This window comes from Plodia interpunctella, chromosome 14 (assembly GCF_027563975.2).
Source record: "Plodia interpunctella isolate USDA-ARS_2022_Savannah chromosome 14, ilPloInte3.2, whole genome shotgun sequence".
Lineage (NCBI taxonomy): Eukaryota > Metazoa > Arthropoda > Insecta > Lepidoptera > Pyralidae > Plodia > Plodia interpunctella.
In genome coordinates, this window is record NC_071307.1 from 1,360,749 (window position 1) to 1,374,080 (window position 13,332).

Consider the following 13,332-nt stretch of genomic DNA (forward strand, 5'->3'; position numbering starts at 1 on the left):
GTTATGTATACATATGTATGTCCCTAAATCACACAGACTGAGATTACAAGACGTGCCTAAAACAGTGTCATTAAATGGCCAAACAGGTCTTAAAAACATAGAAAATTGATAAAACATAGCGATTTGTAACTTTAAATATGCATTTTATAACAAATAAGCTTTGCCCGCGGCTTCGCCCGCGTGAACTTCATAGTAAAATCTCGGTTATTCTTTAAGAAAAATTATGAATATGTTTACCAATTTTCAGCTTTTTATTTTGAAATTTGTATTAAGTTCTATACAATCTTTCACCCCCCTTTTGAAGGAATTGAGGGTTAATTTTCAGAATCGAAAAAATCTGAAACACGCAGGTATTCATTAATTTGTAGTGAACAACCAAAATCCAAATTTTCAAGTCACTAACTTCCAACGGTGTAGAACTTTCATATAAAAGATTTTCACCCCTTTCACCCCCTTCGGAGTAGAAGTTCCAAAAATCCTCTCTTAGTACTCATCAGGGAACCTACATGCAAAATTTCAGCTTCCTACGCCCAGTAGTTTCGGCTGTACGTTGTCTGTCAGTCAGTCAGTCACTCAGTAACGCAAGAGTTTTATATAATACTAGATGTTGTCCGGGGCTTCGCTCCCATGGGAATTTCGAGATAAAATATAGTCTATAGCAATCTTGGATAAAGCACCTTTCTAATGGTAAAAGTATTTTTGAAATCGTTTCAGTAGTTTCAGAGATTACTCGCCTCAAACATGCTAACTCACAAACGCTTACCTCTTTATAAAAATAGTATGTAGATATATATAAACGGCGGAGAACCCACACAGGTAAGTACTTGGTAAAAGCTAATGCTCGAATAGTTTTGAAACAAAGAAGGATCGAAGTAAACATGAGGCTGTAAAAGCTAGGAGAGTCACGTAACGTTCAAAAGCTGCTGCAAAAAGCTTGAACACAGCTTAAGGTTTGATTATAGTGTCGACAAGAAGCTTTTTGATTTTTACAAGCTTTTATTAAGTTTCACCTGTCCCTTTGTCTGTAATCGAATCTTGCAAGTTAGATTTCTCCTAATTCCAGTTGATATGCAGAGTTGAAATTTCCCACGTCGCTTCAGTTTCCATGACAATGCATTATTATGACAAACATGACCGGATGGTGCAGCCCGGATCGCCTCCAAACGAGGGAACTCCTCAACCGTTTACAGCACGGGCATAGGTTTTTTATCAGGCGTTTAATGTCATAGTCATATCACACATCACATCTCTCTGACGACAATAAAAGAATAATATATTATTAGGACAAATCACCAAAGTAAGTTCGAGACTTGTGTTATGGGATACTAACTCAACTATACTATATTTTATAACAAATAAATATATAGATAAACATCCAAGACCCGGGCCAATCAGAAAAAGATCTTTTTCCATCATGACCCGACCGGGAATCGAACCCTCTCGGTTCAGTGGCAAGAACTTTACCACAGCGCCACCGAGGCCGTAGATTGTAGCAAAAATGACATTTAAAAAATACTTGTTTGAAAATATTCACGTTACATACCACTGCAACGTTTCCCTGGGTGTGCAACGATTAGCTAAAATGGCCCTACATTCCGGCTACATAAGACAAAAATGGTTAGAATGTTGTTGAATGGTTTGGCATCAGAAAGAACGGCTTGAAAGGTGATGGGAGAGACCCAGCGGACGGTAAAGGTAATAAAACTGACACTGCAAAGACAAAAGACAAACGATTATATATTTAATTACATGAGTTTACATTTTACAATAGTAATGACGACCTCTTTGACGATTTTTTTGACGCCTTTGACGACCTCGGTGGCGCAGTGGTAAAGTGCTTGCCTCTGAACCGAGAGGTCCCGGGTTCGATCCTCGGTCAGGTCATGATGGAAAATGATCTTTTTCTGATTGGCCCGGGTCTTGGATGTTTATCTATATATGTATTTGTTATAAAATATAGTATCGTTGAGTTAGTATCCCATAACACAAGTCTCGAACTTACTTTGGGGCTAGCTCAATCTGTGTGATTTGTCCTAATATATTTATTTATTTATTTATTTATTTAATGAATGCTCTAATCATCTGTTATGGGTATGCAAATTTCAATGGATAGCATGCTATCGTCACACAAAAAAATCTATTATAAACGTGACTAAATTTTTCTGATTCACATTGAGTATGTACGCGGCCAGGGACCAGATTTTTTTTTTAAGTCGCATAAAAAGCAAACACAAACAGTTCAATTGGACTCATGCATGGCTCACTTTTAGTTGTGATTTTTTGTTGTTTGTGAATTAAAAGTTCAGAGAACTCTCTCTGAACACAGCTAAGCGTGTGCGGTTATTGCCGTGTGGAAAAATGGCACACGCTTAGCTTATCACTGAGTCCCACAAGCCAGTAAAAGCTAGGCTTTGTCATATGGCTGTGCCTTTGACGCAACTTGGACATTGTTCTTTGAGACGCGTCGCGCTGAGCAAATTAGTAGACGCACTTATATGGAGGGAAAGTCTTGGAGGGAACGATCAAGTTATAAATATTTAAAAATAGCCTTTATTTCTATCACAAACTCTAATCTCATATATAATCAATATCACAAAAACTACAAACAAATATATTATATCATCATATGGAGTGTGTTATTGCTAACACTGGTGTCCGATTTTATTCAAGTCGCCTAAAGGCAACTACTACTTACTAAACTGTCCACCAGTGTGCAGCAGTTTTCCTCGCGATGTTTTCCTTCATATAACATTATACAACATTATGCATTAAATTAATTGGCTTATAGATTTTTATATTATTAACCTTATGTCATTAATAAATACAAAAAATATAATAAACTTAAATAAATGTACGGAAATACCTAATTCATAATAATTTAAAAAATAAATTTAAAAAAATAAGGTAATTATCCCAGAAAACTACCTGGTAACATACAATAGATTTTGTCGTTTATTGTATTCGATTATACAAAACAAGGAAATAAATTTGTATGGACCGTCCAGCTGTCTACCGCAACTGTTTTAAATTAAGAGTATGGACCTTCAACAAACAAACCCCACTTAATAAGAAAGCTTTCGAGTTATTTTGAACAACATAAAACGAAAACACGTGGCCCATCGTGCAACAAAAACGCGCCAACTCTCATTTTATATTTTGTGCAATGATTGTACTAAAACCAAATGCGTGCCATGTGGTCATTCTCTCGGTCATGCATACTCAACCGCTAACTTCATTCTTATCTCACCATCTCTTTCGCACTCCCTAATCCCTCATTGAAATCTATCGAAGGGCCTTTCACTCACTCACTCATTCTCGCGTCAGTCAGTCACTCGACGTGTAATACGTTGGACGTTTGTCGGTGCTGCGAAAAATCGTCGTAACTTTCGTGAAAAAACGGGAGTTAATACTTTTACGTGTTTTTGCGAAAGTGTTACAGGTGATTGACGGAGTGTGAAAAACAGTTGTTGTGTGATTGTTATCGTGTTTTTGGAGTTTTCGACGTAACAAAGTGCATTTTGGAATGTTGCAAACATCTCAGGTATAAGTGCCGCGGATTTAGCGCGAAGTGAGCGGGATTTTTTACGGTTAGTAATTTTTTTTTCTTATCATACTATTGTTGTAGATATTGCTTGTTGCGTGGCCTTCCGTTCTGATAAATATTGAGCAATCTGTGAATATTTATTGAAATTATTTAGGAGTTAGTTCAGGTACGGCTGCGGCTATTACTTACTACCCGCATTTATTTGCAGTTTCTACACAATCATTCATAATTTTCAACAACTGTGTAAATAGAACCTTGGCACTGGTATCCATTATATTATTGTCAGTTATCTTCATGAATACTATGAAAAATATACTATGAAAAAACCGAACGGAAAATTCACAATCTTTTCAACAATAATGTTTTTTTAAGTAGGTAGGTATATTTATTTAATATCGTCTGGCAACATATTTTGTGTGAAACAGGATTTTCAATTCCAGAATAGGACAGAAATTCGCATAGAGTAAAAATCAGTATTGTGTGACATATCAAGTAATGGACAACTTGTTAATATTTAATCAATGTGTATGGTTTACCTAGGTGGATATTTGTTGACCTGCTTGGTTACAAAATTTGCAACAAACAAATTACTTTGTAATAAAAAATTATTCATTATCTTATTACAGTTATTTTAAATCTGTCATGACACCACACCTCAAAAACGCTTCGTCACATAGTGGTTTCGAAGGAAACTGTCGTTGTCTTTTTGGTGGCACCACAGAAGCGTGACAGGCGAGGTAGTCACGACGTTTTATTATCTTCATTCGATCACAAACTAGGTGATTAGTTAGGTACTTACCTACTTAGACACGACTTCTATATTTTTCTTAATTAGTGCCTATAACGAAATAGGAAAAAACCTTTTTTTTTCAACGTAAGGGTATAGATATAATAATGGTATTTCGTGTTTTGCGTGCACAGAAATGTGAAAAGTTACCAATATACCTGATTAAATATAATAAAGAGACTAATATATATTTCTGTAAAACCCATATACATATAAACGCACACTACTCATAAATACGTGAAGTTATCAAGCAGCTAGATAACACACAGGCCGATAACTAACAGGTAGATAAAATATCTACATTTTAGATATACATAGGTTGGCACTTTGAATTATATATATATATATATATATATATATATATATATATATAAGTTTTTATGATTATATATATATATATATAATCTATATATATTAAAGAGATTATTAATATATTATATTAAAGAGATATTAATATATATTAAAGAGATTAATATCTCTCGTTTATGAAGAACCTATAGTTGGAGATTAAAAGGTTGTGTATCGCACGCATTTTTATATGTATACATGCAATTGTGGCTGGCTGAATTGACGCATGGGTTATAATTATAAATAAAAAAGGGTACGCCCTTTTTTATGCGTGGTTTTCTTCCAAATTATGTGAGAAAAAGAACAGTAGTTAGTTACCTATTTACGGCGGTTTTAGCATAGATAGGCTTTAGATATTTTTTTATTTATGTGCTGATTATAAGTACCAAGGTAGGTATGTAGGTATTTATGTAATGCTTGGAAATGCTATTTTAATATCCTGTGTTAGATTACTATACCACAGAGGTTTGCGGTTATACAAGACTACTTTTTATACATAGGTACTATAAACTAACTAATATATTACAGGTTGTCATATCTTTTTTGACTGCGTTGATCAACAATTATTCTTAGTATTTTATATATATTCTTAGTATTTTATACTCAAGTGTCTGTTCCAAATTTCAACTTTATATGTATGTTACCGAGAAAAAGGATATGTTCTTGACAGACAGACGTGCAATCCATATAACAATTCATAGTAACCATGAACTTTTGGTGCGCGAGGCAGTTATTGCAAGTCACCACACTTGACGATAGGCATTCTATTTTCAAATCTAAAACCAGCCATTCTTTAAGATTTTTTAAAATTATGTTAGCAAGCTCTGAAGTTAACTATATTAATAATTCTTTAGACCGTGAATATTCAAAGAGCAGTCGCCATGTTATATTGAGGGATTACTTATAAGTAAAATTTGCAATTAGTAATAACTTTTACGACGCATTAACTTGAACAGATTTCAACCGAAGCGAGCTAGCCGATTCGCAGAACACATAATAAGCATAAGTTTTGTTACCTGAACTGACGTTTCTATGAAACGAAACGCATGTTTCAACATCACAATCAAAATTTTTATTGTTAAATATTATAATGATCCGGTTATTATAATATTTAACAATAAAAATTTTGTTGTAGACTACATATTCTAAAATCTGTTTCGTTATTTCGCCAATTAAAGAAAAAACCATCAATATAGAGTTAAATTTCGGGATAAGATCTAATTAAATTACCTATCGTAATGGGTTAAAAATTTAATTATAAATAAAATATATATTAAATTGAAAATTATAATTTTTCAATTTAAATTATATTAAATTGAAAATTATTCAATAACATTGTATACAAAATCTTAGTAAACCATTAATGATGGTGTGTGAAATTTCAGAAGGTCCCTAACTAAATTTGTTGTTCACATCAGCCGACCTTCTTCCTTTGCAGAAAAGGAAATTAAATGTTTATACTCAGTTTAATCTTCCCACTCAACAATACAATCTGTATACTTTATTGTATCAAAAGTGAAAAGTACAGAATATAAATATCAACAATTTTAAATACACATTAATTTACCCAACTTTTATACTATTTATTGATTTGTCTTGGATGTTTATCTATATATATGTATTTGTTATAAAATATAGTATCGTTGAGTTACTATCCCAAAACCAAGTTTGGAACTTGTGTTTTGGGATAGTAATGTGTAGTAATTTGGGGCTAACTCAATCTGTGTGATTTGTTCCTATAGTCTATTATAAAGAGATAAGCGTTTGTGAGTTTGTGTGTTTTTAGGCGGGTAATCTCTTAAACTACTGAAGAGATTTCAAAACTTCTTTCACCATTAGAAAGGTATATTATCCAAGATTGCTATAGGCTACATTTTATCTCAAAATTCCCACGGAAGCGAAGCTCCGGGCAATATCTAGTATATAATATATACATATATATTATTATTATTGAATGTATGGACGAATGTAGCACCTGTAGCCACATCGGGTAGCTTGGTATTTTTTTTTTTTCATTTATTATGGATACAAATAGTATTACAAAAACAGTGAACCATATAATAGACCAAACAGTGCCGATTATGTATATGGTGTAGTAATTTATAAATGCATGCGTGTTAACAATAAATATGATCTAAATTATCACACCCTAATAATAATTTAATACAGTGATGTTCTAAGAACATTAGTATCCTATAAGTACAAATAATAGAATCTCAAAAAGAAAAATCAAATCTATGATATAATATTAACCTAAGATAACCATTAATATCAAAGATTTACCATTAAACACAATATGTTTATCGAGAAACAAATAAAACATAACATAATTAAGACATTTGTTTCGAAATGAATTTAGTGCAGACTTTGTTTTTTGTAGATTGCAGAGTTAAGTTAAATATGTCAATATCTGAGTAATCTCGCTAAAATCACTCCTATCTTGTCGTGGCACCATTCAGTCGCTCTACTAGGACGTCTGAATAACCGGTTACCTGTGAACGTAAAAACGGGCGCATGCCGGTCAGGTAGATTCTACACGCTATGAGATCATAGCAGTTCTGTTACGTATTAGTGTATGTCTTAATATTCTAGTTTTATAAAGTCTCTTGACTTTGTAATAGTACTAATTACGCTCCGGGGATTCCCTACCGTAGGGATTTCGGGATAAAATTACCCTATGCGTTATTCCAGGTTATAATTGTACTCGTGTACCAAATTTCATAACAATCCGTCCAGTTGATTTGAACAAACACACATTCGCGTTTATAATATTAGTAGCTGATTTTATAGATGACTGGTATCCATTCTGTTTATTTAAGCTGTGAATATTATTTGTGATGTGCTAATTTGTAAATGGTTATATAACTTTACTCCTATACGGGAGTGGATGTAATAGTAAATTGTCACAAAATTTATTGGTAGCGATATTAGAAGTACCAATAATCATGACATTTTAATACTTCTCTTCATTGTCGTATTCCTCAGGGTCGTGGTCATTACATGGAACGAAACACACGTAACAACTTTCATTGCATTATTAATGGAGTGGTTTGCCATTGCCTTCTCCATTTCAGGTTTCATCACGATGTTTTTCCTTCACCCGAAGCAAGATGGTGATCTATGAAAACTACTATACCATGTGTCAGATTGGTATACAAACTCATGTGGCACGAGTAGGATTCGAACCTCGGACCTTTCGATCCTCAGGCGGCGGTCTTAACCATTACACCACCACCGCTTCTAATTTTAATACTACCTACATAGTATAATGTCTAAACACAATATGTAATACCTATTAGTGTTTTAACAAAAATCTTTTACATAATAAGCAATCATACATTTGTCTGACGATGTTGAGATCAATCAATTTATATATAACAGACTACATCCGGTACAGGTGATTAGAATATACCAGCGGCTCTAAAACTGTGCTCTGCGGAGCCCTAGGGCACCTGTTGGGGCTCCGCGATAATATTGTTTTTGTTTTTCAAACAGAGGTCGGTTTTAAATTCAAATACGAATCTCTAAAATTTCAAGGTTCGTTTTTTTGCGTTGAGCCCTAGCTCAGCGGCGTCATAGCCCAGAAAAAAAAGACTTTTTCCTCGCAAGATCGACACCTACAAAACTATACAACTTTTTTTTAAATTCCTCGCACGAAAGGAATAAAACTTCGTGAGCTATTTGCTCCATTTAAAGACTTCTTGATTTAACGCTCAATAAAATTACTATAAAGTTAAGAACGATTTGAAACTTGTTGCTGGAATACTAACTACACATTTTGTTGAAAAAATATACACATACCAGCTGCACCAGGGGCTTCGCTCCCGTGGGAATTTCGGGATAAAAAGTTCCCTATGTGTTGTTCCAGGTTATATTCTACTGTTTGACGCAAAATCGGACGGATTGTTTTGAAATTCGGTACACGGGTTGAATATAACCTGGAAAATATATAGGGTACTTTTTATCCCGAAACTCCCACGGAAGCGAAGACCCAGCGCGCACGTTTTTTTAAAAAAGTTCACTAGCTAACACCAAGTCCCAATTTCACAAAATTACTATATAAATAACGTATTCACATCACAACTTCCTGCATACTCAAAATCTCTAAATTAAATTTACACAATCCTACACAAACAGCCAGGTGGCATAGTTGAGATATAGAGCGTTCAAACAACCTCAAAATCATCTTGATAAAAAGTGAAAAAGACTATATTTTTGGCGCATAATTTACATTCAACGACATAGGACTAATAGAAGCCAAAAGAATTCTTTTTAGAATGTTTGTCTACCTGTATGTTTGTTCGCGCATTATGCAAAAACAGTTACGGTTTTCACAGTCGTATAGCAGATGGTCTAACTTAAAATCGGGTGTAGATTTTATCGCGACACGACGAGATATTAACATTAATAAGTTATGATTATGAGCGAATGCGCGAAATCAATATATTTATAGGGACCAACACTGTTTGAATGAGTTTCTTTCGGCATTTCTTCTCAGCAGTGGTCGTTCCGAAATGCTAGTAGTTTGTAGCTTTGGTAAACATCATTTAATTTAGAATATGACGTGAAAAAGTGCCTGTGAAGGCCTAATTTCTGAATAAATGATTTGATTTTGATTTTGAATCGAAATCACAAAATCGCATACGGTCATTATTGTTATTGGTCATCGTCCATATGTTACGCTAGCAAAAAGTGCAAGTTGCATGCAAGTGCGGCGACAAGGAATGAAAGCGAGCATAACATTGTTTTTGTTTGTTTTTTTTGCAATGTATTTATGGAAACCATTTTCTTTGTGATTGATCTATGATGTAAACAACTAATCGGACTAACAGTGGTGATTTTACACGTTTAAAGACATACACAAATACGACCCTCGCATGTAATTTCTCACTCCCGATCAGAAAGTCTTATGTAGCAAAACGTCCAACAAAGCGAAACGTCTAATGAGCAATTTGCCCAGCTAGCTAATCGTCCTTGTAGCAAAACGTCTAAGTATGAAAAGTTCTATTTAACAAGTGCTCAACTAAAACATTCAAAAGTTCTATTTAACAAGTGTTCAACTAAAACATTCTGAAAAAAGTATATTTTTTAGCTAAATAAAAAAAATAGAATTATTGCTACACATCTCTAATTCCGCACCGTCAATTTTGACGTTAACTTTAACATGCGCAGAAAAACGCAAAGTAAAAAAGATATGTGATATTCCAGGTTATTTTCTACCCGCGTAACAAAATTTCATAATAATCTGTCCATTAGATAATGCGTGAAGAGGTAAATAACAAATAAACAGACAAACATACTTTCGCATTATATATTATTTTGGATTTATAAGAATTAGTTGGGATAAGCTTGGCGCCCTCAGCATTTAGAATGGAATTTCAAATATATATCGTTTATTGCCAAATTTCATATAAGCGTTGATATCACAATTTAACGAATCAATGTCCAATTTTATCTTATGTATAACTGCCCGGGCCCGGGCCTTCAATTTTCGGGCCGGAATTTCGAGATAAACAGTATCGGGATAAAAGTATAAAAAGTAAGTAAAAAATGTGTGTGTTATTCTACGTTATTTTCTATCCGTGTACCAAATTTCATAACAATCGGTCCAGTATTAATGCGTGAAGAGGTAACAAACAAACTTACTTTCGCATTTATAATAGTAAAATAGATTTTAATACTTACCGGTACTAGGTAAGTATTAAAATTTATTTTACGTAAATACCGTAAGTAGATTAAACATTGTTGACATCACTTAAAATCAATATAAAAATACTTGAGAATCCAGAACTGATGTACTTACTTTTTGAAGTTGGACTCAAAAATACAGAAAATTGTCTATAGAACAAAAATTCGTTTTGTGACCGTCTGTTTGTTTCGTCACTTTATGTAACAGCGCGGCGTATGTCAAAAACCCAATAACTATCATTATGTTTGTTTCAAGTGAACAAATTACCAAAAGCCGTTGCCACTTTCACATACTATCACGTAACGCATGCGCACTGAAATGAAAGATATACGCACATTTCATTGCGTTCAAAAAAGGCTTCTTAGAAGACAGTAATTAACTATTTTAATGACATAATAAACATGAGTTCATTGTATGCTAACGTCTGCACTAATTAATCAAGTCTACTACACTAATATCATAAAGAAAAAGAAAGAAAATTAATTATTGCGTGTATGGTGATAACTTCTTAATACCTGTTTTGATATACCTTTTGACTATGTACATTATGTACTTTTATATATTATTAGAAAGAAAAAAAAACATTGTAAGAAACAATAATGGTAAGCCGATCTGGCATGATAGGGACCAACACTGTTCAAATGTGTTTCTTTCGGCATTTCTTCTCAGCAGTGGTCGTTCCGAAATGCCAGTAGTTTGTAGCTTGTGAGAAATAACTATAATAATAAAGATTGACGAGAAAAAGTGCCTGTGAAGGTCTAATTTCTGAATAAATGATTTGAATTTGAATTTAATAAAAGTTGTTTCAAAATTTTTTTAGTTTTTTATTGTGATTGAATTTAGTTTTGTAAATTTTATTGTTTTTTTTTTTTAAATGGACTTTTCAACCCAACTTTAAGTGATCGTATAAGTCCAGCGACATTGTTACTATCACAATTAGTCTATGGATTATCACAATTATCTTAAATACATTTATTTTATCTAGAGCATGAATATTTTTTATAATTTTCTGACCTTCATGACATACCTTATTAAAAAAACAAGAATAAGCATTGGTGGCCACGTCCTGCTCGAAAGGTCTGGGACCTTTCGAGTAGGAAATATATAGGTGTTTTATAAGAGTTTGGGAAATCACCAGCCATGGTTGTTTTAAGTGCATCCACGTCAGACAACAGAGGTCTTTGCTGTAATGAAGTCACGCTTCGGCGGCATTGAAGAAAAGCCTTAATTGTTTTATTGTCGTCGAGTAATGACTTCATTTTGAGACACGGATAAGAAGCGTGTTTTACCCTTGTAACTCTTACTTTGATCTAAGATATAGCTATAAACTCGAGGGAAAGGTTATATTAAACTTAAGACTAAGCCATTTTTAAGTCGTTTGTTTCCCGCCCTATAATAGGACTACTCCATGTCTTCCTTCATATAATCTGCACTATTGTAATAATATAGATGAAGTCATCATTTCTATTTACCGCTACAAAATCAGCACAGTAATCAATATAATCTCATAAAAAAACGCAAACACTTGACTAAGGTACTTGGCTGCAAAATTGCATGCATAATCTTGAGCTATTAAACCGGTTTCATCCGCTGTGATCCGGTGTAATCTGGTTTGTTTAGCAATTAATCATGGAAATGTGAATTTCAAGAGTCAAGTTCGTATTAAATTTACATAACTATGAGTGAGTGAGAGAAATAAATATGACATTCAGGTTTAGGTAAGTTGACCATTTTTTTGTGTGTGTAAGAAAAGGACGACGTATACTTTTTTGTGTATTGTTTTTTTTTTAGCAGAGTTGGACAGTATTTGTCGATCATATCAAAAATAATTGCAACATATATTTTTTAAATAATTGTGACATTGACTGTGCTATCAATCTGCTAAAAAAAAAACAAAGTACGCAATAAAGATAAAAACTTAACAACTTAACTTGCTTAAGAAATAAAACTAATAATAATTACTTATACTTATATATTTAATTTGTTTTATCATGGTAGGTTCATATAAGGTCAAATGATAAAATGGCCTTGATTGGAGTGGAATCTGTTTATGCACAAGGAATTACATCATAAGCTGCTAAGACGTGAACAAAATACATTGTATTGTAGGTACAGTCAACAGCACATCAATTTACCCTGCATGTACCTCTATAGCGGCGAGTTTGCAATGAATTTGGGTAGGTTGATATACTATTGACTGTACAAAGATTATAATTGAAACTTACAATTTTTTAATTGAATACTGTGGACCTATTAAATGTTTTCACAGTTTCCGACTGAAATGTCAACGTGTTTTTTTAAGTATAGTGGGCAAACGAGCTTGAAAGTTGCCTGATGGTAAGCAAACACCACAGCCCATGGAAACCAGCGTCCCTAATATATGTGACCACGATACGCTGCCGATTTTTTTTGTTTTAGTTCAACTGCGATTTAGCCTATCAGAGATATAGTCCAATCGCGATTTGGCTTTGTTTGTCTACCTAGTCGATTATATTATGTAGTGGTAGCTTCTAACCCTTCAAAATGCGTTCGCCGAATTAGAGTTTCCAAAAAAAAAAGAACAACAATTAAACCAAAAACAATTTAAAACATGCCTATTTCCTTGCCCATTTCAGAAAAAGTAGTTTGCTGTCTAAAAACGACCATAAACCAAATATTATTACGTTAATTAATTATGTAAATGCCTCTATATATCATGACATTAATTACATATGTAAATACTGGCCTCCCAGGTATTTGCATTGCAAATGAATTAATAATATTGTTTAAACCCTCCCGATCAGAAAGTCTAGCAAAACGTCCAACAAAGCGAAACGTCTAATGAGCAATCTGCCCAGCTAGCCAATCGTCCATGTAGCAAAACGTCTGACTATCAAGAGATCTATATAACAAAACGTCTATTTAGGAAATCGACATTTTTTCACTTTAATTTTATGACTTAAAATATGGAACGCAATCTTATAA

The 13,332-nt window shown here is 33.4% G+C and overlaps 1 protein-coding gene across 1 annotated transcript in view; it reads left to right on the forward strand.

Annotated features, from left to right (window-relative positions):
* Positions 1-3,322: 3,322 nt before the first annotated feature.
* Positions 3,323-13,332, forward strand: part of LOC128675130 (uncharacterized) — a 137,062-nt gene continuing 127,052 nt past the window's right edge. Inside the window, exon 1 of the mRNA XM_053754291.2 lies at positions 3,323-3,587. The gene's annotated coding sequence lies outside the window, so the exon portion shown is untranslated. The remainder of the gene's footprint in view (positions 3,588-13,332) is intronic.